We start from the raw sequence: 27393 nt of genomic DNA, 5'->3' as shown, positions 1-27393 counted from the left end.
ACTTTTTTTTTAAAAATAAAATCAGTGTCACATGCAGTTTAAGACATTACAGATCATACATAAGTAAATTTATATCTTAACTAGATGTTGTACTTGTTGCTTACTGTCTACAGTGCAATGATCCTTGCTTGCTTGCTGTTTTCCAAGTGCACATGCAAGCCTCTCTAAAGAGATGTGAGCATTGGCTTTTTTTTCCTTAGAAGGTTTAAGCAGTATCTTTGGGAAGATCAGTACATGATAAAGATTTACTGTAACAGTAATAATACAAACATTTAGTTATATCAAAAGAACTCTCTTAGCCTTCAGTCTGTAAATGATAGTTCCATAAATATGTGTTCCTGTGCAGCAGTAGCCACAACCATTTAATAGCTGTCCTAATTACCAGAAAACACAAATGAGCTTGCAAAAACACAGTTATTCATTTGCAAATGAGATACTGTTCAAAGGGAAGTATAACTTTTAATGTCTTGCTAGAAGACTGGAATTGAGAACTTCTACAGAAATTACAAACACCAACCAGGCAACTTGAGAGAAGGACTAAACCAAGTTCACCCATTTTTTTCTTTGGCATAGTGTTGACTTTCATCTTATTTTCTATTTATAAGTCCAAAGACAAAGAGTTGAAAATGAATGAGTCCTATCTTACTAAACTGATCAGGTGCCTTTCTGTGATGCAAACTCAAATGCTAGGTTTCATTGTGACCATATTTCTACTGGTAATCTTTTAAACCTAAGAGTGTGTTTAAATCCATATGCAATTGTTTCAGCTCCTTTTTCACCTCTGTATTTTGTATTAGTCTAATGGAAGTTTGTAGTTCTAACACTAACAGAACAACAGCATGGATTCATCAATTCAGTACGTTTAGTCAAATGTAGGGAGAAAAACAAAACAATACCTTATCACCATTGGTAAAGAGACCATTGGAGCAAGTGTGGCATTCACATTATAAGTTTATCACAGATGTTGAAAAAACACCTTTCCAAATATAAGATTAAAACATTTCTTTGACTCTGGTGCTGCTCATTCTTCCAGGCAGCAGAGAAGTTAACAGTACCCAACTCCTTGCCACTGCTGCCATGGGGGTGGCTAGAGGACACAATGGACAATAAAGCCATACACACACTTCATATTAATAGCAGAAAGCAAAGAAACCCAAGAGAACAATGCAGTTGCAGAGTTATCTCCCTTCTTCCCAACTTGTCATAAGCAAGTTGGTAGAAACAACAACAAAAACGTGGCTGCCAAAACAAACAAAATGAAATATTCTGCCTTTCAACACCTGTGTTTTGTTTCATTTCAACTACCACACTGTTGTGGCCCTCTTAAATCCTTTCATGAAAATCACAGAACAGCTGAAGTTGGAAGGGACTTCTGGAGGTCATCTACTCCAATCCCCCTGCTCAAAGCCATGTCAACAGCAGCAAGTTGCACAGGGCTGTGTCCAGCTGGGTTCTGAGTTATCGCCAAGGATGCAGACTCCACAACTTTCCTGGACCACCTGTTCCAGAGTTCCACCACCCTTACAATAAGAAACCCCCCATTTTATTCTTATGTTTAAATGGAATTTCCTGTATCACAATTTGTGCCCATTGCCTCTTGTCCTGTCACTGGATACTACCGAGAGGAGCCTGGCTCTGTCCTCTTTATTCCACATCATCATGTATTTATACACGTAAGAACCCCCTGAACCTTCCTTCTCTTCTCCAGGCTAAGCAGCCACAGCTCTCTCAGGCTTTCCTCATAGGAGAGATGCTCCAGGCCCTTAGCCATCTTAGTGGCCCTTTGTTGGACTGTCTCCGCTATGTCCATGACTCACTTATACTGGGGAGCCCAGAAGCGGACACAGCACTCCTGGTGTGGCCTCACCAGTGCTAAGTAGAGCAGAAGGATCACCTCCTTGACCTGCTGGTAACTCTTTTCCTAATGCATCCAGGACACCACCGGCCTTCTTTGCTGTGAGGGCACATAGCTGGCTCATGTAAATCTTTTCTACCAGGACCCCCTGGTCCTTTTCTGCCAAGATGCTTTCTGGCTAGGTGGCCCTCAGTGTGTACTGGTGCCTGGGGTTGTTTCTCCCCAGGGGTAGGACTTGGCATTTCCACTTACTGAACTTCATGAGGCTCCTGTCAGCCAATTCATCTGATCTGCCAAGGCTTCTCTGGATGGCAGCACAACACTCCAGTCTATCAACCACTCCTCACAGTTTTGTATCCTCTGCAAACCTAATGGGGGTGCACCTCCGTGTGACCACCTAGGTCAATAAGGAAGGAGTTAAACAGGACTGGCCCTGGTATCGAGCCCTGCGGTACATCAACAGACTGGCCTTCAGCTGGACTTTGTGCCACTGATGACAACCCTTTGAGCCTGGCAGTTCAGCCAGTTCCCAGTCACTCTCACTATTCACATACCTGGTGTGTACTTTATCGCTTTGTCTGTGAGGATGATATTGGGAGACCATGCTGAAAGCCTTACTAAAGTCAAGATAAACAACATCCACTGCTCTGCTCTCATCCACTGAGCCAGTCATCACAGAAGGTGGTTAAGCATGATTTCTCCTTCATAAATCCATACTATACTGACAGCTCACAATCAGCTTCTAGTCTTTCATATTTGGAAATTATTCTAGCTGCTGTTCTTCATCTTTTCCAGTCTAAGCATTTTTTTTTCTGATGTATACAATACACATTAATAGTTGCACATCTACTAATTGGGATGTCCTCAAAACAACTAACACTCTCATGGCACTGCTTAACAAACTACTTATTCCAGCCAGGCACTGAAATAACAATGCTTCTTTTTTGTCCACAAATGTATCTAAACTAATAGCAATGTTGTTGCAGCTGTAATAGCCTAATGATCTCAGAGCAGCAAGGAAAACACCCTCCTCCCTGCCCCCAAATACACTCACTGTTGGGAAAATACAAGTTTACCAGACATACCATTCAACCCTCATGCCTGTAAGAATTTTTCTCTCCTTTAAACTGAGCATTTTGTTAATGGCATACTTTCTACACACCTAGTATAATTCTCATATTTTGTAAGGCTTTTGACAGAAGTAGCTCCTTTTCTCAGATTTCCTGGCCTCCCTGAAACAGACATCAGGAATTTCAGGGAGCATCTCCACATGTTTTTTCCTTAACTTTTTTCACCTTCTCTCTTCCTTTCAGAAGTGCAGTGAAAACATATCAGACCCCAAACTATGCTAAGAAAAGGCCCATGCTTTTCGGGGAAGAAAGAATGCACAGCACCAAACCCTTTGCATTCAAGCAATGGTGTACCTAGAAGGTAAGCATCCTTTCAACCTCCACTAAAACTAAAAATGCATCAAAAAATTTTGGCTCGTAAAGAAGCAATGCAGTTTTCCTAAATTCTGTGCAGTTCTAAACATTTCCAGGTAGTAGATAATCCAGTAGCTGGTTTGGCTAAACGGTAGCTCAGCTCTGTAAGTCTTACAGTAATGGCAGGCTACAGTTGTGGTTTTACACTGTATTATACATCCAACTAAGTGTTTCAAACACATGCTGTGGCATTAAACCGAACTGGAAGAGCAGATTACAACATGAATCTGTATTCTTTTGCCAATTTAGTGACGTACTGCCAAAAAAGGGTCCATTTTAAAAGCCTTGTTGTACATTTGGCCAGAACACATCTGCTGTTGTTCCGACAGACCAAGCATGATCATCTGACAACAGTTTCTGGGGTACTAATGCTCTCTGCAGCCAAGTGGTTGACTAAAATATTTTAAACAAATTTGGACATACTCCCAATCAGATTATAACAATTTCCAGGCAGCTGAAGCCCTGGGCCAACATTAGTTGACAGCATCCATTTAAACACTCTTTCACACTTGTGCAAAGTTAAATCAACTTGGCACTCTCTCTGGTAGGCAATTGTCTCCTTAAAGTATGAGCACTATTCATCCAAGTGAATTGCTGCATTAAGGGGACAGTTGGCTGGCATGGGGAGGACGGGACTGATTGACAATGCCTTAGTCACAAAGAAGTTGCAGCAAGAGTTTCTAAAAACCAAAAAGCAGTTAAAACCATGAATAGATGAAGCTAGCTGAAGACGACAAAAGTACAGGATGTTTCCAGGAAGATGCTGGTAGTTCAATAAGCTTCCGAACTATGACTAATCTTAAAACAGTTCTTGTGTCTTGTTTTGTAAATTTAGCACCTCAAGTGTTTCAGAGAATTTCAGTTTTCTACTTAACCCCTTAACACTAGCTAAATATTGCAGCAGCAGTTATTTGCAGAGGGGTTTATGCAGAACTATGTATGCTAAATGACTAAGAGCTCTGTGGATCTGCATTCTTCCCAGGGAGAGGATTTTATTTCACATGTGAATTGTTAATAAAAAAACACAGAGCAGCATTTAAGGACTCATGCTCAAGTATTCTAAGGAGATTACAATGTTCCAGCCCCCCTTCCCTTTGTGAAACTTCAAAAGAGAAAATACAAGCAAGCCATACAGTGCTTAGGTCAAAAATCATCAGACTGCTGAATTAATTCATGATCCCAACAGATACCAGAAGCACTGAAAGAAAAACTTGATATGCAAGAGTGACAAACGATACATTTTACAAGAAGCGTAGCAGAGTGTTACATAAGTAATCACTCTGAGTTCATTTTTCAAATACTATTTCTCCATCGTTTGTGTACACAATACAGTTACCATTGTGTAAAGCCTAAGAAAAAGATACCAAAGGCGCTACTGCCTACTGTGGAAGTCAGTGGGATTACTCCGGATACCACCAGCAAACACACGGGACAACATGCCGTCCAACTTTTGGTGTAAATGAATTACCATCTTCCCACCTCAGCAAGACTACAGAAAGCCACTCAGGACACCAGCCTGATACTGAAAATACAAACTAAGTCCCTCAAATCCCATAGAACTTGTCATATAAAGCCTATTAAATTTAAACAGTACATGGATCCCTTTCAGCTACTTAAGGATAAACTGCTTGAACATTTGCTAACAGTTTAGAAAGCGTTTGAGTTTTCTTGTGATAATTCTTATGCCACATAGACAAAAGAGTTCATAAACAGATTCTATTCTGTAAAATATCTGTAGTCAAAAATAAGTGACATTTTATTCACTGCTCAATGAAGTGAATTAGTATAACTATACTATCTAACTGGAAAAAGGAAAAAGTCTTTGATTCAACTGCTAAATTAACCTAGCTGTTTGAGCAAACAGATCCAATTCCATTGCCTGTAAAGGCAGGCAACACTTCTTTGTCTTCGTTTTATACTTTAATGAAGTCTACTTCAATAGATTTGCCCTCCACTTATCCCAGAGTACAATTTGGTCCCTTTGTGTGAAGCTAATACAGCTCTCCCTGAAGCCAAGGGGAATTTTGCACTTGACTTCAGTGTGAAAAAGGATCAAGTCCTAGAATAGCAATGCTAAAATATCTGTGATAAAAACAGGTTCAGATTTTCCACTTCCTAATTAGCTAAAAAAATATAATTAAAAAATATATATATACACACACAAAAAACTGATTCGATGAAACAAACAAATAAAAAATAAGGGGGAGTGGTGGTGGGGGGGGGGAGTCTCATTTCCATTTCAGTATAAAGCAAGTGAAAAGTTGCCTTACATGGCAATGTTTTCAAAAAGAGAATAAAAACCCTTTCAAATATTCTGACTGTAAAACTGTATTATCTAATGCATCTGCCTCATCTTTTCAGTTTCAAAGGAACTGGGGCGGGGGGGGAGTAACAATCCCTCAAGTCTAGGAAATACTTTAAGAGAAGAAACAGCTTAATGGCATGGTTTCCAAACTGTAGAAATCATGTAGCAATAACACTTACAAACTTTTAAATTCTCTATCAGTGCTGTTAGGGTTTCAAGAACATCTTACACTGTGATCAGTCCCCCAGCTCGAAAGTTTTGGCAGATTGCTCTGTCAGCCTGAATATAATTTGATTCTGTCACCCAAATTACCTGCTTACCTAGCTATACTATACTACATATAATGCAGTAAACAATGTTTACTTCTAAGTATGTGTATAACAGCAAAAATAAAATAGAACAGACCCTCACAGCCCAATTAAGTCTTAGGCTGATGGACCACATGCCATGTTATAATGGAAAGTTATCCTTCTGATGGCAGTTTTTAAATATTTAAAGTGGAGAAAGAAATCTTCTTTAAAATTGTAACATCACTTTATATTATCAATTTATATTAAGACCCAAACTTAGTGTTAGGATAATGTATATTAAATTAAAAAATTATTCAAACAATGTTGTTAGCCACCAAAATTTTAGACAAATTCAAATCACCAAACTGGCAGAGCTCATTCATAACCACCTGGAATCAGAATTTGAACACCTAAATACCTAAAGTAACATAAGCTGTTACAAGTGTAGAGGATCCCACCCCCCACCCCCCAATTATTACTTAGATATTGATTCACTAGAATCTGAGAAACATTTAGGGAAGATAAGGTTAAAAGACAGGAGTGATTTTTGTTCGTGTTTTCAAAGAAAAAAAAAAACTTGGAAGTATGAGACCTATTCATTCTAACACCTTAGAGATTTTCGTGACGAAAATTAATTAACAATCAAAGCTAATGTTCCCTTTTGTAAATAAATCCATCAGATTTAAAACAAAATGTGTTTTGCATTTAGAATTATTGCCTTCTATATCCTTATCTAAAAGGCAACATATTAACTTGTATCTTAAAATGCAATGCTGGTTATTTATACAAATTTCAATCAGAATTTCCATTCAAATGCTACTGAACACAAGTTAGGAAGAAAAAAAAAAATGTCCTGCATATAAATTAGGCTTTCATTGCTTAAACAATTATATATATAACTTAAAAGAATTATTATGATACCTTATTATTACATTAAATATACATGCAGAAAATCCAAGCCCCTGGCAAAAAGCTAACAAGATTAGTGTAAACCTAACATATAGTTAAGAGTCAGTGTTTTTTACTGACCAATAAGACTCAACCTCTTTCTTTGGGAAAAGAACAAAGCAGCACAAGTGTAAAACTAAGTTAAAATAATAATTTAAAATAACCATATAAAATCAAGGTGTTGTGCTTGTTAATGTAAGTCACTTTGTATTAACTTGGCTATGGTTTCACCATGTATACACAAAATTTAAATAGTATTCTGAAACTAAATCAGACCTAAGCTACGGGGGGGAGGTAATCAAAGAGCCCTAGATTTAATAACCTATGCAAATTAACGCCAGAATATTTAAATACACCTACTTTGTATGAATAAGTCAAACGTTTCCAGGGAAATAATTTTTCATCTATAAACTCTCACTTGTCTCATTTTACATACATCGTGATAGACTGAATCAATCAGTTCTACAGGTTTCTACAGCATACAAGTTAAGAATTATTTCCTAAAATGAAAAAGATTGATATCTTTAACAAATTACATAATGTATGTAATTATTCAGCAAGCTATTTTGAAAGCTTATCACTTTAAATAACCTCAACCACTATGATTTATGAATTATGTTTAACTGTATAGCTACACTTAAAATACAGTACAGAACTGTACTTGAAAGTAAAAAAAAGTATCCATATTACTATTGCATGTTAGCTTCTAAAGCCATATACAAGTCAGCATTTAATTTTTGTGTCTTCAGAAGTTGAGAATTTTGTACTTGCATTTTGCTCACTCATTTGAAAACCACAGAACTAAAAAACCCCAAACAATACAAACAAACCCCAAACCCCCAAAACCCCAAACCAACACCACCACCCCCCATAACCCTTTTTTTCCACCCCCTACAGAATATTAATACAATACTTACTTTTCAGGCTTGGAAAAAGTGTGGCTGCTGAGAAAAGGAATTTTACTCAGGAAAATTTCCCCAACTGACTACTGGTAACAGCTCAAGAATTATCCTGGTTTTCTCTTCTCTTTCCTTCATGGGTAATTGTTTTCAAAAGAAATAGTATGCTTTATGCTTCAGGTGTTCCTGAATAGAGTATTTAACTTTACTATGAAAACAGAATTAAACATGGGTGTCCACAATGAGACTAGTATACTCTTTTTCTCTCTCCAATGCATGTTTTTCAGTCAGGTATGGATGAGGTGATCTGGCCAATACTATTACAACCTTTAATAGTCCTTCAAACAAATATTTAACATCAGTATCAGTTAAACAAACTCCTCCCTCTCTTTGCTTTCACGACTTTGTCATTCTATTAATGCATCTTCTACCTAGAACTTATGGCAGAGGGGAACCCAAAAAACAAAACCAAAGAACATACTTCGGCAAAAATCGCAAATATCACATGCCTCAGAAACCAGAGTGCACACTTATATTTTAAGATATTACTGCTGGAAAGAAAACCTGAATACTTTTTATTTAAAACAGGCAGAATCAGAACTACCATCTGTTGCTGAAAGAACCTATTCTGAAATTTTCCCTTTAACTAAACTTCCAAAACCTTTTGTTTGAGACATTAAGAATTTCTCCTGAATTGAGGGGAAAAAGAATTAAAAAAAGAGAGAGAGATTTGCCTAGATGGACTTCTGGTCCGATCCATGACAGCTGTTCTTTCAGTAGGCTTTACTTAATAAACATGTGCATCAAAGAGGAGAAGCACTGTTAAGATTTAGAATAAAAAAAAAAAACAAAAACAAACAAGAAAACCACAAGTCTTCTATCTCCATGCAGTACAGGACAGCCTTCTCACAAGAATGATACACAACTTCACCTGGGTTAGTCATCATGCAAAGTAGAGAACGGTCTTTGCCCTATGGATCTTATCTAAGCCTTGCATGAATTTGCATTAGGAAGAAGAAAAAAATAATAATCCATATTTTCAGGTTCACTTGTCACTAAAGTATTGCAAGATTTCCTATTAAGAGAAATTACCCACAAGTGCATAAGATGCACTATTACATATGTATGCAGCTTCACAACAGCACCAAAATAAGTTCACATCTCTAAGGAAATGTGGAGCACTTCAACTAAACGACTGGAATCAGAGCTAGTCACAAATACTAAATACTATCTATCAACAAAACCACCAGAAGTAGCAAAATATTCTGCTGGTACATTCTGTTTTCAGCACAAGAAGTTATGGGAAAGGGGATACAAAACACTTACTTATCACCATAAGCTTTCCTCCCATTTCATCTCACTCTCACCTAGTCCTCACATGAATATAAATGCCACGTCTCAACTGATTTTTTAAAATGTGAAGTTTGCTATTAGGTTTGGTGCAGACTTTTTAATTTTTAAGATGTTTGGAGACCACTGTTTTATACAAATTTCAGACCTACATGTCACACTTAATTCTCTCTTACTCACAGACTAACCTGGTTAAACTTGTAACTGAGAGACTACAAATTTTGCCTGTTAATATACTTCTGAAGACCTCTGTTTGGAAATCAGGTTTTAATCTCAAACTGCAGACATTGAGAAAAACAGTATCAGGATCAAGACAAAGAAAGGAGATATAAGAGAACTGAAAAAATAACTTGGAAGATGTCCTGCTAAACTTACTGATTTGTTTTAAACACTTTACAATGAAATACAGAACTTTCGTATTTATGTTCAGATTTCTTTCCTCAACCACAGCTCTTCATTAATGTTTTCTTTCCCACAGTTTGGCGAACGTGGGATAAATGTATAGTTTGAAAACAAGAATATTTTCTAGACATCAATTCTATCTTCATTTTTCAGTGGAGCATGCTTTGACCAAAACCTTAACAGTGTTGCTCATCTTTGAGGCACGTGTTCATTAAACTAAGCCTACTGAAAGACCAGCTGTTATGAATCAGAGCAATATAGTCCATCTAGTCCAAATACCTTTGAGTCAGACCAGAGGGTCACCACTGGTCCTCACCGTCTGAGATACTGGGCAATACTGGATGCTCAGGAAGGAAGCCTAAGAACCAGGAAAGCCTGTGGCTGTGCTATCCTTGGCACAGTCTTTTAGCTTCTGGACTTTGGGGTACTGTTGCTGGCAAAATAGAGTATTTATGTTGAATAAGCTAAGCTGGTAAAAACCAACCAGAAACAGGAAGAGTATAGAAAGGAAGAGCAAGATATACAGAAGGACTTCGGAGGGGTTTTTTTGATTCTTCTGTGGTTACAAGTGTTGGTCACAATTTTAGGTTCCAATAAAACGTTCTTGAAAAGCAAAAAGATACACATAACAACTCAGACCTGTTTGTCTTTTGTCACATTTTAAGCATAAATATTAATTTTGTTATCTAACCATAGTTAAAGTAACTTATTAAAACTAGATTGTTCGCTATTAATTTGTTTTAAGTCTACTTTTCCTGGCTGACTGCCAAAACAGTTATAATGCTATACAATTGCAATACACAAGAGATTCATAGTACCCTCTAATTACTCTTTAAATACCTCACACAAGCACTGCCCTTTCTTACAATCATGAGGGCATTAACTACAGTTGAAAATTTCAAAACCTTTAGCCCAGATACTGTATTTTTCTTTCTGAAGCTGAACTTTACATGCACCATCAAAAAGCTTGCCTGAACTATGGGCAAACATTTGGAACAGGACTGAACATGAACACCGTCCTCCACTCCGACCCTTCTTTTGCCACGGGGCCATCAGTCCTGGTAAGCGTACCTGAGACCTGACTGCATTTATGCTCCGTCATTCACACCATTAATAAAACACTATTACTGTCTCAGTTTTGCAAGATTAGAAGGCGCTTTGGGCATGTGCAAACAAAGGAAATTAACCCCATTGAACCAAAGTCTTCCAATACGAATACTGACTTTAATGTCTGATTAATGCCACAAAATGCTCCTGAAAGTTTCCCCAAAACAAAGTTAAAGGCCCTGATCTACAAAGATTTACTTATGTGGGTGTGTTTACTCAACTTTGCTGTCGATGGAAGTAAATGAAGTTATTCACTTTTGTAAGCCTGGTCTAGCTGATCCTAAAATCTGAACTGAAGGGGTGGCTCAACACTTCTGAAGAATCATTTATTTCTCCCAGACTTCTCTAGACTTTTGGTCTGAAGACAGCCATAGAAACAAGTATCTAACCCTAGAATTTTTTCATCCCCCTGAAGTACCAATTTGAAAGACAAATTATTTGAAGTTCAGCAGCACTATCAGAATTTAAAAATTACGTAAACATTTAAGATGTAGATGTAGTCAATATAGACACTTATTAGAGTCTCATATGACACTATGATAATAGTATTTGCCTTCCAAAAATACAAAGATAAAATACAGCTAGGTTAGCAAAAAAAGTTATCCAATTTCCTATGCAACATCTTAGAGTACTCAAGAAGCTGAAATACAGATGATACCAGTCTGAGGTTTTAGTGGTCATTACTTCCTTGGCACTCTCTGACCATACCCTGTAACATTACCTAACACTACAGTCAAGAAAAATTGAAACAAAACCCCAGCCTCGGCCACAACAGTCAATGCAGCCTTGGATCTGCTTACTGATGATCCCTATGGCAGTATCCTGCTGGGCTGTGGGGCTCGGATACAAGCCAGGGCTAGCAGTCCTTGCAGGAGACCCTCAGCTCAAGGGCTCATTTCAGCTGAGCATGACTTTGATCCACTGACTTTTGGGACATGGCGTGAAATCTGGTGCTTTGTGCAGGTGTCCACCCAAAGCGACAATAGAAAGAGTATTTCCCATCCTATTTCCAGTTATCCTTTACATTTTTAAAGAATACGTGTTTAAAGGGAACAAAACTCATGCATAAGTAATAATGTTTACTTACTTCATTTCTAGCATTAACGTTACTATCATCTGGATCTCTGATCCTGCAATCAGCCATGCACGTTAACTTCACCTAAGGGTGCAGTCCCCCTCATTTCAATAACTTGCTTCAGTGCCAGCTTCTGCTTTGATGCACTGGCACTATTAAGGACAAACCCCCATAGGTGGAAATGGCAGTAAGAATGACCTCTTAAAACCTAAAATTAAACTTTGTCCTACAGTTAGTTGACAGCATCTTTTCAATATGACTTTTTCCCTACTAAATTCAGCACACACATGGGAATTTGTCCAGGTTTGCCTTCAAAACCTGGCAATTGATAATACAATCTGGAACCCTACAACTCCAAGTCATTGGTTTGAATGCAGCCAGGGACTGTAGTGATTGAAAGAAGTTACCATATGGCAACCGTAAAGCAGTCTGTACTAAAAAAAAAAAGTAGCGGCTGCCATATCATAAAATCCATCACTACAAAACAGCATCCTATTGGCATTCTCAAGGAGAACAAAAAGGAAATAAATACCAAGAATGAGCTATTTACTTTTATTTGAAGGTGGTTCCTCCAGGACAAAACCTAAACCATTCTGTTACAGTAGTTTGAGAAACTACATTTCTCCCTCACTAATCAATCTTATCCATCAACTAGCAGAGAACTTCCAGCACTAGAAGCCTGAAACCTTTCATGAGGGCTTCACAGAAACCACAGACTGTGTATGTATGCACGGAAGCTGTCCTATCTGAAAAAGCCTGCTTGATGTGATGCAGCAGAATAAGGACGCGTTCCTAAAGTAGTCTTCGTGTTAATGCTGACACCAATTTTTAAATTAACATCAAGGTAGCTTACTCAAACTGTGATCAAAGTATGAGGCAAAACCGTTGGATCCAAGTAGGGAATACAGATGAAAGAACATATTTCTTTTAACTAACAGTTTCAACACAAGGACTTATCTATTGAAAATATAGAGCTTTTGTCCACAGACAGCACATATTGAAAAGTAAAACCATGCGGCAACTTTGTTCATAAAGTAAACTTTGACCACATAAACTGACATGTGCCACACCGCAGACTTTCACATCACTGTCACATGACAGCCATCATTTATCGGAGTGAACAGAGTGCCAATTTCATTCTTTGGGAGCTGCAGAAAGAATGCAAAGCTCAAAATAAGACTATTCCTCTACACCTCTGCAGAAGTGTAGTTCTCTGCTCTGCTCCATGAATGCTGATAAAAAAACCTAAATTGTGAACTGCAGTTTTTCAGTAATTGTTACACAGTATGCAGCACACCAAGGATTTATTAAGTATTTTTCCAGCGATTTCAAGTAACGTAGCAATTTAAACATACTTTCAATTCCGTTCATTTGTTTCATAGCCAAAGAACTGTTGTTAGGCAATAAATATTCCCCTGGAAATCTCCTTTATAATATGAAATACAGATTAAAGCTACCTTGGTCTCACTACTCTCATTCCAAACTAAGTTCTTCAGATTTCAAAGAGCGGTACTGGGGTCCAGATATTAAAAAATTACTGAAAACTGGATGAGTAGCTCTGCAAGCAGCAAAACCAGTGGGGGCCCATTTCCTGCCTCGATTTCCAGCTTGAGATAAGTGTTGATGTGAATTCTCTGGTGTGCAGATTAAGAGGTCTCTTCTACCTGGCTTCCCTACTTTCACAAATTTTGTAGAAATTGCTCACCTGGGAGACCCCTGCTGCCAAATCTGTTTGATATCGGCTAAGAGCCAGAAGAGTTATTAGAGGGACTGATGGCACACAGATACTGCAGTTGCATTTGGGCTGCCCCTCCTGAGGAAATAAAGCTAACGAAACCCATGGAATAATTACTGGCAATTGCTGCTACTAACTACTGTCACCCTTTCACATACCTGGTGTATCACTGGATCTTTTTCTTCAATATTCAGCCCAGTGCCAGTGCTTCAATCTCCTTCTGTTTCCATCACAGATGCTATCTTGTCCCGAAATTAACTGCGACACCCTGGCTGTGCAAAACACACCCATAGCATCTGCTCTATTCTCATGTTCAGCAGGAATTTAGTTTAGCTCCTATAGCTAAATTTACAGACACGCACCAGAAACACGAGCAGAAGTGCAAGGTTTCGTTGTTTGGAAAGGAACAGTTCTTGCATCTACGAAGCCTGCAGGAACATACAGTTATGGCAAAACTGTACTACCTACTACTGACAGAGATACTGCAAGTGTAACTGACAAGGCAATTTTATTAGAAATCCCTCTCTAAGGGCTTACTTTCCAAAAATGAAAGAAAAAGACTCTGAGGTAAGCTTTCGTATCTTGCTTCCCTGACTAAAGGTCAATTTTGCTTGCAAAATTTGCCCGAAATTTCCTTCAGCTGTCTATTAATTACGAAGAGAAAGACTATACACCTTCCTGGGCAACATGCTCCAAGTTTTAAACCGGTTTTGGTTCACTCTGCCAGTTTAAGTAAATCCAAGCCTCTGTTTTTTTTCAATTAGTGACCAGCCTCCGCTTAGGGTCAAATCCAGCAGGTACACCTGAATACACCTTCTTAACAATCATGAGGTTCGGAAATATTTATAACCTGGTTTTCCCAATGCAAAGCGGCCTGTACCCACACGCACGCCAGACATCTGGAACGGACCATTCCGAAACGAACGCAATAAACCCGTGTATTTGTAGTGCTGTATCATGGAGAAGACGATGTGCTAGCCCTTGGCCTGAGGGACGCGTGTGCACAACTTTCCGCACAGCAAGGCTGCGGGTCCACACGGTGCAGAAAGTTACGTGCAGCCTCCGCAGGCACGGGGGCCTGTGTGTGCCCAATACGGTTGCTTTAACTTGTAAGGAAGGTGAGGAGCCTTGATAAAGTGTTATGATTGAACATTTAAATTAAAGACTCGGAAATTTAAAGCATTTGTGTTCCTGTTCAATGCAGGGATACGAACCAGAACAGTCAGAATAAAGAATAAAAAATAAAAAAAAATTTAAAAAGACGGTAATTCCACGCAGGCCAAGCTACAGGCGACTCGCAACTCGGTTTCCTGAATTTCGCCTTTTTACACCCTCCGGCCCCGGCCGGCTGTTCCAAGCGGTGCCGGCGCTCGGCTGCCCGCGCCCGGGAGCCGAGCGGGGACCAGCTCACGCCGAGCACCAACGCGGGCGGTGGACGCCACCACCGGGCAACGAGCAGCCGCCCCGCGATCGCGGCAGCCCGGCGGGAGGGAGCGGCGGAGGGGAGCCCAGCGGAGAGCGGCGGGAGGGGCGCAGACGGAGGCCTCCCCTCGCCAACTTACTTCCCCTCCGCCCGCCCCCCGCAGCCGGCCCAGCCCCGGGCGGCGTGGAACCCCGCGGCTCGCTCTCACCCGCCCGCCCGCCCGCCGCCGCCCGACCCCTCGGCCCCGCGGGCGGGGGCTGGGGCCCGGAAGAAAGTTGCTGAGGAACTTTTTCTAGAGGAAGGGGCCGGGGGTGAGGGACGCCCCCGCCCCGGGGCGCGGCGCCGGGGCCGCCCGGCGGGAAGAGGCCGGGGGCGGGCGAGCGGGCGGGCGGCCGGGGCCTAGCGCCTCGGCGGGCGCCGCCGCCGCCGCCATCGCGGCCGCCTACTCCCGCGGGGCGGGGGAGCGGGGACGCGGCCGGGTCCTCACCTGCCTCTCCTCGGCGTGGCGGGTGGGAGAAGGAGGAGGAGGGGGGGGGGGAGGGAAGGAAGCGGGGCCCCCCCCGCTCCTCCCGGAGCCACGGCGACCCGGGGAGGGAAGGGGGGGAGGAGGGGAAGGGTAGGCGGGACGAGGAGCAGGAGGAGGGAGCCGGGCGCTCCGGTGCGTGCGGGGAGCCGGAGCCTCGCTGCGGGAGGAGGAGGAGACTCCCCGCCCCTCCGGCCGGGCTCTCCGGCGGGCACCGCGGCCCCTCCTCCGCGGCGCGCTTCCCCCCGCCCCCGCGGCCGCCCCATGCGCGCGGGGCCAGGCTCGCCGCGCCTCGCGGCCGGGGCATCGTCTCCACGCCCGAGTCGGAGGCCGCGGGGAGGAGCCGGGCGGCCCCCGCGGAGCCGGGCTGGCGGCGGCGGCGGCCTCGGCCCCCTCCACCGCGCCGCTGTGCGCGGAGCGGCCGCCCCCCCTGCGGGGCCGCGGGGCGGAGGCGGCGGGGAGGGAGCCGGGGCTCGGCTTGCCCTGCGCTGCGCTGCGCTGCGCTGCCCCGCGGCTCGGCCGAAGACAGCCGCCTCCCCCTGCCCTTAGCTGCTCGGACGGGGCACGGGGTTGGGTCGCGGGACCCTTGTCGGGGTAAACGCGGGGAGGGGGAGCGGGGGGCGGCTGAGCCGCTGAGCTGCTTCCACCGCGTCCCGACGTGTCGGACGGGTGAGCTCGCCAAGCCTCTCTCGACGGAGAAGCTGAACCTGAACGATTTCGGCCGCGGAGCCCTTCGTCGCGGCGTGGGAAAGGCGAGCAAAAATAACTTTAAAGCTCCTCGACCAGGCATCTCCAGGTGGGCCACGGCTTAGGCTCGGTAAATTTAGTTTCTTTGGGTCAAACAGCTGCAAAACGATCCTTCTGGAGTGCGGGCGCTGCAGCGGGCTGAGGCGCTGCGGCGGCGGGCGCAAAGCAGCGCCGGCGGCTCGGAAAAGCCCAGCGCTGCACCGGAGAGTAAACCTGCCGCCCAGACACTGAGCGAACAAAGAACCAGCCTGTAAATAACGCACCAGTAACTCTGTGGCATTTTATGTTCGGAGTTTCCCACTCGTCGCAGTTCCAGAAGTCAGCGTTTCGCCTGTTGAGAAATAAAATATCGGATTTGTGTCAAGGTGGGCTTCACGGGGAAAGGTCGTTCAAGTGCATCTAGCCTTCCGAATTCCAGACTGCAGGAAGAAGCAAAAGAAAAGAAGAAGAAAAAATAACCCCAAAGAACCAAAGTTATTGACGTTTACGTGGGGATATCAGCAGTCCTCATTCAGCATTATCTTTTATTGCTTTCGGCTCTCTAATAGTCAAGTTTGGCACTGGTGTAGCATTTACGTCTCTTGCCTCTTTATTTGGTTCAAAGGCTGAATATAAAACAGTAATGGTATTGATCACTAATAATAATTTAATATAATATATTTTTAATCTAAAGAAACAAAAAAAAAAAATTGAAAGAGGATGTCCAATTTATCTTCCAGGCAATGCTGTGGAGTAAAGCCATTTGTATTTTTTAATTTAAGATAAAGCAAATACATGTGTTTGCTTTCACAGGGCCATAAATACACTAAGCAGTTAATACAAAAAAGCCAAAGTGTTTTATGTTTGGAGATGCCTTTACCATAAATCATAGTCATGTAATCCTGTTAGAGTGGTGGAGTTTATCATGTTCCTGTTCTGTCAGGAGCTGTCGTGGTTTAACCCCAGCCAGCAACTAAGCAACATGCAGCCATTAGACTTTCGCACTGGCCATATGGGACTATTAAAAGGTGAGCGAGTTTTGATGATCACTCCATGGCTCTCCAGCTGATGAATCAACTTATGGATGGGAATCAGAGAGTCTCAGTTGTTACGATATTGCTGCCGGTGCACCGTCGTGGTAGCAATTGGCACGTGTTGTTCTTCAACCCTCAGCAACCCCACAATCAAAGGATCTTGAGAGAGACCCGGCAGGGTAGACAGCTGTTCAATTTCCTCCTTCTCCAAGGCAGCCATACCGAAAGCCCATCAATACCCCTTTGGGTCCTTAAAATACCCCCTCCTGAGATAGTCTATGCCAAGCATACACGGAGCCTCTGGACCAGTCACAATGGGGTGTTTCTGCCATACATTCCCAGTTAGACTTTACTTCAGCTTCCAATACAGTTAACTCTCGCAATCCCCCTGTCACACCAGAAATAGAGGTGGGTTCTGCCCCTTTATAACTTGATGGTATTAGAGTTGGACTGTGTGCCGGTGTCTACTAGAGCCTTATACTCCTGTGGGTCTGACGTGCCAGGCCATCAAATCCACAAAGTCCAATAGACCCGGTTGTCCTTTTCCTCCACCTGGCTGGAGGCAGGGCCCCTCTAATTCTGGTCAGAGTATCCAGTACTCACTTCTCGTAAAATTGGCTCAGAAGTCCCTTCAAGAGGAGCTTTTCTACTCTGTTTGGAAACTGGAGCAGCATTTTCCTGGTAGAATCCCCTTTTCTGGTGGTTTTAACTCACAACTCACGAACCCATGCATTTAGGACTGAGGTAGGTTTTCCATCCCATTTCCTCATGTCTTCTCCATGATCACATAGATAAAACCACAGGGCACCTCGTGGTGTGTACTTCCTATATTCTGTCTCTTGGGCAGAAGAGCACTCACTCCTAATAGCTGAGACATTGGTCCTTACAAGTGGGGAGTAGGACATATCCTCTTTGATTTGCTGGACATCCTGGGACAGCTTCTCCACAGCTGAAATCCAAGATTGTAGGGAGGAGGAGAGATTTTCTTCGTATTGCCAGAGTTGGCGAGCCACTTCATCCACTGTCAGTACCCCTTCGTCTTTCCAGGTCATTATCGCCAGTGAGTTGGCATAGTATGATGGTGCGCTCCGTACAAACTTCCACTACATGGGTCATGTGCCTGGGACTTCGTCTGGATCTTTGGGTGCTTGTGGGTCATAATGAATCGTCTCTAGAATGGCTAATTCCCTCAGATATTGGATACTTCTTTCCATGGTGGTCCACTTGCTTGACTGATATATAACATCTTCCTTAAAGGGGTACCTTTCCTTCACAGTTGACAGGAGTCGCCTCCGGAGGCTGATGGCTTGTGTCCCTTTTCCAATTGCCTTGTCAATGCCACCTTCCCTGGCAAGTGATCCCAACTGCTTGGCTTCCCTACTTTCTAATTCCAAGCTATTAGCCCCATTGTCCCAGCATCAGAGGAGCCAGGTGATAACATGCTCACCTGTACAGCAGCTGAAATCTTTTTGCATATCCCACAGCTCACTCAAGGATAGGGATCGGGTGATTACCTCTGGTTCTGCCTCTTCCTCCTGTTCCTGTGATGACCCTGGCTCATCTTCATCCTTTGCTAAGTGAACTGATTTTTTTGTATATTTCTTCTTCTGTATGGGGGCAACTGATACTGGTGCGGGTTGGTCCACTGGTTCAGTTGCAGTACCGCTTGCCGAGGTTTGGATAGCCACAGTGCTCATCGCTGGAGCTGGAGGGACCACAGTGCCCATTGCTGAGGTTTGGGTAGCCGCAGTGCGTGTCACCTTGTTGTTAGATCCAGAGACCTTCTCTTCCCCTTGAGGGTACTGAGTGGTGTTGAACAGGGCTCTATAGGCATAGACCAGGCCCCAGCACGTTGCAGTGATTTGTATCTCTCTGGAGTTGCCAGGGCAACAGCATACCTTTTCCAAACATTTCAGTAGTTCTTCCGGGTTCTGCACTTGTTCAGAGGTGAATTTCCAAAACATTGGATGTGTCCACTGTTCTAGGTACTTGCCCATACTACCCCCCACACCCTGCCACTCATAATTATCCAGCCTTGGGGCAGATCTCTGGGTGATCTTAAATAGTTGTTTAACCTTAAACGAGAGCTGAACCACATTCAGGAGCATGTTAATTCCTAGCAGTAGGGCTAGGACCGTGCTGGTCACAACATCCCAAGGGTATTCAAATTTTTCAAAGTTCCCAAATGCCATTGTAACTGGACCAAAGGAGAAGGGAAAGGGAAAGAAGGGGACCCCACCCATAGATTGGCTCTCTGAGGGGGAAAGGTAAATGGTGTAATTATTAATAGATGACTCCCAAAGTATAGAGGTAACAATGCTGAGTGCAAATACTGGATTAATCCCACAACCGATGACTTTATCATACCATAAACCAGTGTTATACAATACATCAAAGTGAAAACCTTAATCCACCTCCCACGGATGATAAGCAGCAGAACAGGGACTACATACAGCAAGCGAGGTGATACATAACAGAACTTTAAAAACGAGAGCAACAACTCTAAGAACACATAAAACTACATAGTGACCAGCAACTATTAGACCAATATAATGAATGCATGTAACAAATTTGTTTTAACAAGCTCTGGTCAGGTTTGTCATTATCTCAACCCTTCGAGCCCCACGGTGGGCACCAAAAAGTACTGTCATGGCTTAACCCCAGCCAGCAACTAAGCACCATGCAGCTGCTCACTCACTCCCCCCCACACCCAGTGGGATGGGGGAGAAAATCGGGAAAAGAAGTAAAACTCGTGGGTTAAGATAAGAACGGTTTAATAGAACAGAAAAGAAACTAATAATGATAACGATAACACTAATAAAATGACAACAGTAATAGTAAAAGGATTGGAACGTACAAATGATGCGCAGTGCAATTGCTCACCACCCGCCGACCAACACCCAGCTAGTCCCTGAGCAGTGATCCCCCTGTCCCCACTCCCCCCAGTTCCTATACTAGATGTGATGTCCCATGGTATGGAATACCCGGTTGGTCACTTTGGGTCAGGTGCCCTGGCTGTGTCCTGTGCCAACTTCTTGTGCCCCTCCAGCTTTCTCGCTGGCTGGGCTTGAGAAGCTGAAAAATCCTTGACTTTAGACTAAACACTACTTAGCAACAACTGAAAACATCAGCGTGTTATCAACATTCTTCTCATACCAAACTCAAAACATAGCACTGTACCAGCTACTAGGAAGACCATTAACTCTATTCCAGCTGAAACCAGGACAGGAGCCTAAACCACATTATACAGAATTGATTTTTTAACTTAGAAATCAACAGCAAGTTTTACAAATTGACCTGGGCGATGAATTACTTAACTGAGGAGGAGTGTTTGCAGACTGGTCGCAGCTCTGGGTCTGCCATGTCTTCACGGTACCGGCCGGCCTTACAGTAGTCTTGAGGGAGAGCAAGGTTTGAACTCCAGCATCAGTTGTGGAGTTTTTATACACAAGGCAAGCACTGCTGCGTGGTTAATTTTACAGCACAATGGTAAAACTTGCATATCTGAAAAACAGAATGAGCCATAAGTATGTCATCATCTTCATTATGTTTCAAAGTTACTTATTTTTCTTAAGAAATTTTTCAGCATTGGGCTAAAGCTTTGCAGTTAGAGGCGTATTGGCTCTTGCCAGCTGTCACTGTAATTTAACTTCTAGGTTTCAAGCCCAGGGTCAATGGACGGGATTACATAGCTGTCCTTTCTCCTGGTGCCTGGCTGTGCCCATGTAGCAACAAAAAGTTTGTTGGGATTCTCAGTCCATCACACCTCTCCCATTGCTTTCTCTCCTTAGGACCAATATAAGGAATTATTTGGTGGGTTTCTGAAAGACTGAGCCGTTAACTGTGGCCTCCGCTTGCTGTCCTGTGTGCACGTGTGCTATCAGCTGCCACAGGTAGTACTGGGACTGCACCAGTGATCGACTTTGGTCGATAGTGGAGAGACTGGCATGCTTAATTTCAAGCACAGTGTGATTAAAATAGCAGAGCAGTTGGGGCGAAGATGAGATGACCAGTCCCATAACTGACAGCAAGCTGACAGCAAGACCCGCACCCTATGGGCATGAAAGAACAGATAGGGGTTTGAGGCAGGAGTCTTGGAGGCTAGACATGCTTTCATTGCAGTGGAAAAATCGGCTACTTCTTAAATTGTCTTGCAGTTGTCACTGATAGTCTGAGTGTTCCTCATTTTTATAAGGAAATGTTGAACAGGTGACTTAAAACCATCAAACTGCTGGTGGTTCAGTCCATTTAATCCTGCTCTGGAGGGGGCTCGGGGTGTCATTGCCACCTTCTGCCTGCAAGCCAGCCTGCAACCTGTTGCCACGTTTTACCTAGGTAAAACTCCCTTATGCTGCTGCACTGCTGTTACTGAGTGGGCTCTCAACTCGGTTGCAGTGCTGTGAGTGCTATGAGCCGTGCAGGTGGACTGACACTGCTTGGTATTCACTCAGGAGGCACCCGCTGAAACTGGCACCAGTCTCAGCTGAGAGTCAGCCGAGGACAGTGCCCACTTTTAGGAATTTCCCATCCTTTTTATCCTTTTGGTTTAAATGAATATTTTTTACTTTGTCCAGGAAGGGGAGGGAGGAGCTGCCCCTGTATGCTTTAGCATGGCTGGAATATGGTGTGAGATGCTACTGCTGTAGGGGTTCATTGCTGCCATTTGCCGGATACAGTTTCCCAAACAGCCCTTCTAGACAGGCTGAGCGTTCACTAACTCCTCAAGTGCGTTGTGTTTTTAGTTGACATTAACATAATCTTAAAGATTTTTGCAAATAGTACATGGAGAATGCCTTCCGCAATGTAGGCTATCTTTGAAAATTTTCATATATTTGAATTAATTTCTAAGGAAGGTGAAAATTTATATTTATACAATCCTTAATGTTTTTTTTTTTTTGTTCAAATTACTCAAAGATTGGTAGGATCAAGTCCCTGTTACAACAAATGAAGTGTTTTTAGGGTTATAAGGGTGAATACAGGTTTAAGAGCAGAAGGAAAGAAGGAGGAACAGAGGAATAGAGATGGAGGAAGGCAGACTAAGGTATTTCAGGCATTGATGTGGGTTCAGTGATTTGTGGTTGGAGAATACAGGACTTGTATCCTGAGGTTTTGAAGGTGATGGGCACACTGATTTTCCGAAGAGCTTTAACAGTACGTGCCAAAGGTTAATCTGTGGTACACATTGTAGTAACTTGGAAACATTGAGACATTCTTGAAAACACTGGTGGGATTGTTTTCCAATAAATTGGAATAAACAGAAAAATATTGTAGTGGTTCATGGTCTCCTGCAAACAATTTTTTCTTTAAAAAGAAGTAAAAAGTTTTGCTGGACCTAAATTCATTCCTTCATTTTGAGAAATAACTATGGTTGCCAAGGCCTCATCCTACCTATCCCTTAGTCTTTAAAAGTGTGGAAAACTGTTAGTTTTATAGCAGCATCTCCTAAATTTCATGGGCCAAATTCTCATTTCTCATTGTACTGTGGGATCATACTACAAAAAGCAGTTCTTCTTGGAATTAATTAGTATTAGTCCCATGCTTACTTTTAAGCACTTGCATGAGTATTTTTAAGAATAGGGAGTTTAGCAAAGCATAGATATTTCTTTTGAATCTGAATATTCTGTTAGTTGAATAAGTGGGTAGTTTTTGTTTTGTCATGTTACTTTCTTCAAGTGAAGCTATTAATAAAATCGTTGATTTTTATAAGTGAAATGTCTTACTTGGATGGAAGATTTATTTGGATATAATGCAAATTACACATGAATATAGTAGTTCAGTAGCGAAATGGAGTGCTAAGTCACTGCATGATGGATCTGTCATTGTTTGCTATTCTAAAGCAAGTATTCTATTTAAGCTTTATGTTAAACTTCAAAATGTTTTTGTCATAAATGTCTCGTTTTGCCTTAAAATGCATCTGCATCTCCAAATGGCCAGGATCTTTGTGTTTGCTGAGTAGTTCTATTTGCAAGATTAAATATTCCGTTCTTTCTCAAATAGCATTTCTGTTTGATCTTCTGTAACTTGTTTAATTACTTATGCATATTATACTTTTAGCAAGTATGTGGAGGATTCTTTTTCAAAAACATTGATTCAAACATTAGTTTTGAAATTATTTAAAGTTATTTTTGAAAGCATGCTAGATTTTATCTCGGAAAACCCCGTACTTCCAAACCTGTTGCTATTTACATTTGTGTCACATCCACTTACATCAGACATGCTGGATTACATTGTATAATGAAAGCTGCATTGCTGTACTCCAATCTTTATCTCTTTATATCTGATCTCCTTTGAATTGCAGATAAGTATTGCTTATGGTTACTTAAAATAACTACTGCTTTTGTTTCAAGGGCAGTGCTATATATGATAAACACTTAACACTCAACCCTGCTTTGGCAGCAGCTACTCATCCTATATCTTTGGTTCTTGCATGATTTAATTTGGAAGCTGCACAGATACATTCATTTTTTTATTTTTCATTTAAATTTCATATTTAAAAATCTGAAACCTGTGAAATCATACATCTCCAGAAAAATTTAATGCATTTACTTGGGCCACTGTGCTCTTCTGAGAGACTTGGAATGTATGCTCCACACAAAGCAGTTCATGTACTCTTAGAATGGAGAGGGATAAATAGTAGGAGAAAAAGAAGTATGTGTGGTAAAGCTGACCTGAACTGACTTTGTTTTTGACATCACTGCTAGAGTCCTTCATAGCATGTAAGAGACTTCTGACCTCATTTGGTAGCCAGTATAAAGGAGCAATTTCAGCTGACTTTGGGGGACTTGCACATATATGTATTGGTTATACTTATTTTGTTATTCTTGTGCTGAATGCCTAAGATATTACTGTGAAAGAAATGCTTAATAATGTTATTAGCTGCAAACCCCAAGTTAATACAGCATTTAGGGCATTCTGCTAGGAGATCCTGCATCAGTGTCTCCTCTTTTCCAGGGCACCCTGAATTTTATCTGTTGAACACATATGCTGTTGTGGTGCTTTTATACATGACTTCATAAACCAAAGCCAAGTGAAACAGAATTCAACAACTTTCTTTTTACAAAGACATAGCAAATGTATATAGAGTCTTAATGTGGCCCTGTGGGACCAGCCTTTCCTAATCAGCCTCTCCTCCATCCACCCCATCATTCTTGTCCCTGTCGTATTCCCCCATCTTATTCTCATCAGCATCGTTGGTAGTTAGTTCTTATGCTCAGCCTTGCTCAAGACTCTGTATGGTCCTTTCCTCTGAGCTCCCACCCTGACTAAAAATGGATAAATTCCTCAGGCCTGTGTCAGTGCTCTTTATTGTGCATTAATGCTTAACAGATCTTCTGAATTTTCCATGCCAGGTTGTTATTCTTGCTCTAATGTTTTGAGGATAATTGTCTGTCACAACCCTGGGCACCAGGAAGACTTCCTTCTTAATTTAGAGGTGAATGTGATGAAGTTTATTACTTTGGGAATAGGTCCAGAAACAAAATCATCCTCTCAGTCTGGAATGCCAGACAAATCCTTAGAGTGGAGCTTTGATCAGGATGGGGCTGTTCACTGTCACGGTGTTCACCGCCACAGGTGGACATAACTTGTGCACCATTTAGAGATCTTGGAAAACTGGACAGCTCTCAGATGTGTGGGTTTTTTTCTCAGCATGCCCTGTATCTCTGTTGTTTCTGTCCCATCTTTCATTTTCTCATCACCGTTCCTTCAACTGGAGGTTACAGTCACCTCAGGTCTGCTGGCATAACTACAACTATAGTTTTTTTCCTATGGTTTTGCAGTTCTGCCAACGTGATTTTAGTCAGTTTAAGTGTCGTAATAGTTTCCTTAAAAAAATGAGATTATGTTGATGCAACTTTGCTAGGGAGTGACATATATAAAGTTGTGCTCCCTGACACGAGGAAAGAGGTAATAACATAGGGTGAACACCAGTGACTTCTTATCCTACCTCAGCTGCACCCAGAACAGTCTGCATTTTTGGAAATTTCAGAATTTAGGAAACCCTAATGTGATTGCATTGATAGATGAGGAGAGAGCAGTGGTGGTGGGGGGAATAGGAAAGACTAGATGGCTCTGTTTTCCTGATGTTTAACTGTTGCTTGGCTCTGCATGCATTTCTCAGTTCCCACCCCACTCCAGATAAATACCCTTTGGTTTCCTTATCACTATCTGTCTTGCTCCCCTGAAGCAGCCGCAGTGTCTTCCACTCTTCCCTGAGAATCTGTGTCAGGGTGAATGAGAGAGTCATGAACGAGGCAGCCGAGGTAACAACTACTCAAGAAGAGGCACTTGTGGAAAACCTGATTTGTAAAACCTGAAAAACACATTAAGAGATAGAAGAAGCCTGGGTTTATTAAAAGCAGAGCCAGTAGCCTTTCCTGTGGTTAATGATAGCTAGTACTGTTTGTAAGAGTTTTCAGTTGCCTATAACCACCCAACTTCAACTTCTTAGGCTAAGATTGTTCTTGGCAATTGCCTGTCTCAGTGCTTTGACACTTGCAATGTGAAAATCTGCTGCTTTCTCACATTAGAAGGAAGCAACTTTGCTAGCTGAGCTGTAGAGAAGCACCTCTACTTCCAAACTGGACGCAGTCATCTGAAATTTAGCAAGACTCCCATACAGATGTCAGGGATATGCCTTTTGCAATATATTTTAATAATACATCCACATCTGACCTGACAGTAAGTAAGCCTCTACGCAGCCTCACTTCGCATGTAGGGTCTTAGTAGATCTGAGGTGAGTACTCCAAAAACTCTTGTCTGCATATCCTCCCACAAGTCCTACTCGCCAAGGAGGCTGGAGATGCTCCGTTCCAAGGCTTCAAAGGCTAAGCCAGCATTTCTTTGCAATTAGGTAGGAACACAGAGATGGAATGGACCTTCCACCATGCAACAACTATTGTGGGAAAACGGTAGCGTCTCTTCCCTTCTCCACCCCTTGCTTAAAAAAGAAAAAACATACAGGAATGAATAAATAAAGAGAACTTCTGAGTTGCTCTCTTTTTATTCTGCAGGCTTCTGATTTGTCCTGCTCATTATCACTGTACTTCTTGAGTATCTGGCTCTCAAGGGAAAAGGAGCAGAACAGAAGCCAACCCGAGCCCCCCTCCATGAGTGCTGAAGCCAGTGATGATACATATGTCATGGCTGCTCGGAACCTTTCTTGTTCATGTTCTTCAAAAGCCAAAAAAAGGCTGCTATGAAGGTTCAGGAGAACTAAGTACATGCCGTAAATTCAGAACTAGAAGCTGTAAAAAGGACAAATTTTTATTTTTTTTTTAAGAAAGGAGAGGTTTCTACCAACATACGTTTCTCCAAATTTTGAGTTATTCTAAGAAAGGGAGCTGGCAAGTATTGCTTTTTTTTCCTTCTTCTTTGAATATGCAAGTAATTGATCCTGTTGTTTCAGAGAGTTTTAAAATTTTGGAGGGAATATAAAAATATATATATTTTTTTTAAAGTAACATCATATTTCACTATTTTCTTATGTTTCCTACATTTCATTAAACAGTTTGTGGAAGCCAGATAACATTGGATATCTGACATTTTGTTTCTCATAGAATGAATTGTAAATGATGGCATAAAAAGATACATTTATCATTCTCATAATAACAGGGCAATGCTAGTTAATAATTTGCAGACAAATGTAGCTAAAGAAAAGAAGAAAAGTACTAGCTAAAGAAAAATACATGGCATTAAAGATCACCTTAGTATGGCTCACATGCTGCTTCCTTCTGCTTGTTTTTCCTTTCACTTTTGGTTAAAATGGGATTTTCCAAAGTACAAGAGTTTGCTTATCCTACTCCTCATTGCTTCAAAATAGAGCCTATTAAAAATCAGACTGTGTTCTACATTGTCCCATGTTTTTGTTTTTTGTTTTCTAATTGGGAAGAAAAATAAAACATGGAAATTTCAAAACTATTTTGGTTTTAAAATGTGGGCTTGGGACATCTTTGACGCATCATCATAACACAGTTAGAAGGGACTCTATTGTTCTTGATGGAAAAAAAAATAGTCCATTCAGGAACCCCAGATGACAGGGAGGGAAATGAGGGACCTAAACCGTGACAAACTCATGACGGGTAATGACAAACCATCCTGAAGCAAAACATTTAGATTCACTTGGACAGTTCAAAACATTTTGGATTCTTTTTTATTTTCCCAAAGGGCATTACATTGTTTTGGCATAACCAACTTTTTCCTGTGGAAAAAAGTCAATATTACAGAAACCACTTTCCTG

General features: G+C 41.9%; 1 protein-coding gene across 1 annotated transcript in view; it reads right to left on the bottom strand.

The window, feature by feature from the left end:
• The window catches only part of YES1 (YES proto-oncogene 1, Src family tyrosine kinase), a 55827-nt gene extending 40273 nt beyond the window's left edge, over positions 1–15554 (bottom strand). The window contains exon 1 of the mRNA XM_049828961.1: positions 15361–15554. The gene's annotated coding sequence lies outside the window, so the exon portion shown is untranslated. The remainder of the gene's footprint in view (positions 1–15360) is intronic.
• Between the last annotated feature and the right edge of the window lie 11839 nt (positions 15555–27393).

The sequence above is a fragment of the Accipiter gentilis genome, chromosome 2 (assembly GCF_929443795.1).
Source record: "Accipiter gentilis chromosome 2, bAccGen1.1, whole genome shotgun sequence".
Classification (NCBI taxonomy): domain Eukaryota; kingdom Metazoa; phylum Chordata; class Aves; order Accipitriformes; family Accipitridae; genus Astur; species Astur gentilis.
This window is presented reverse-complemented; position numbering and strand designations above follow the sequence as displayed.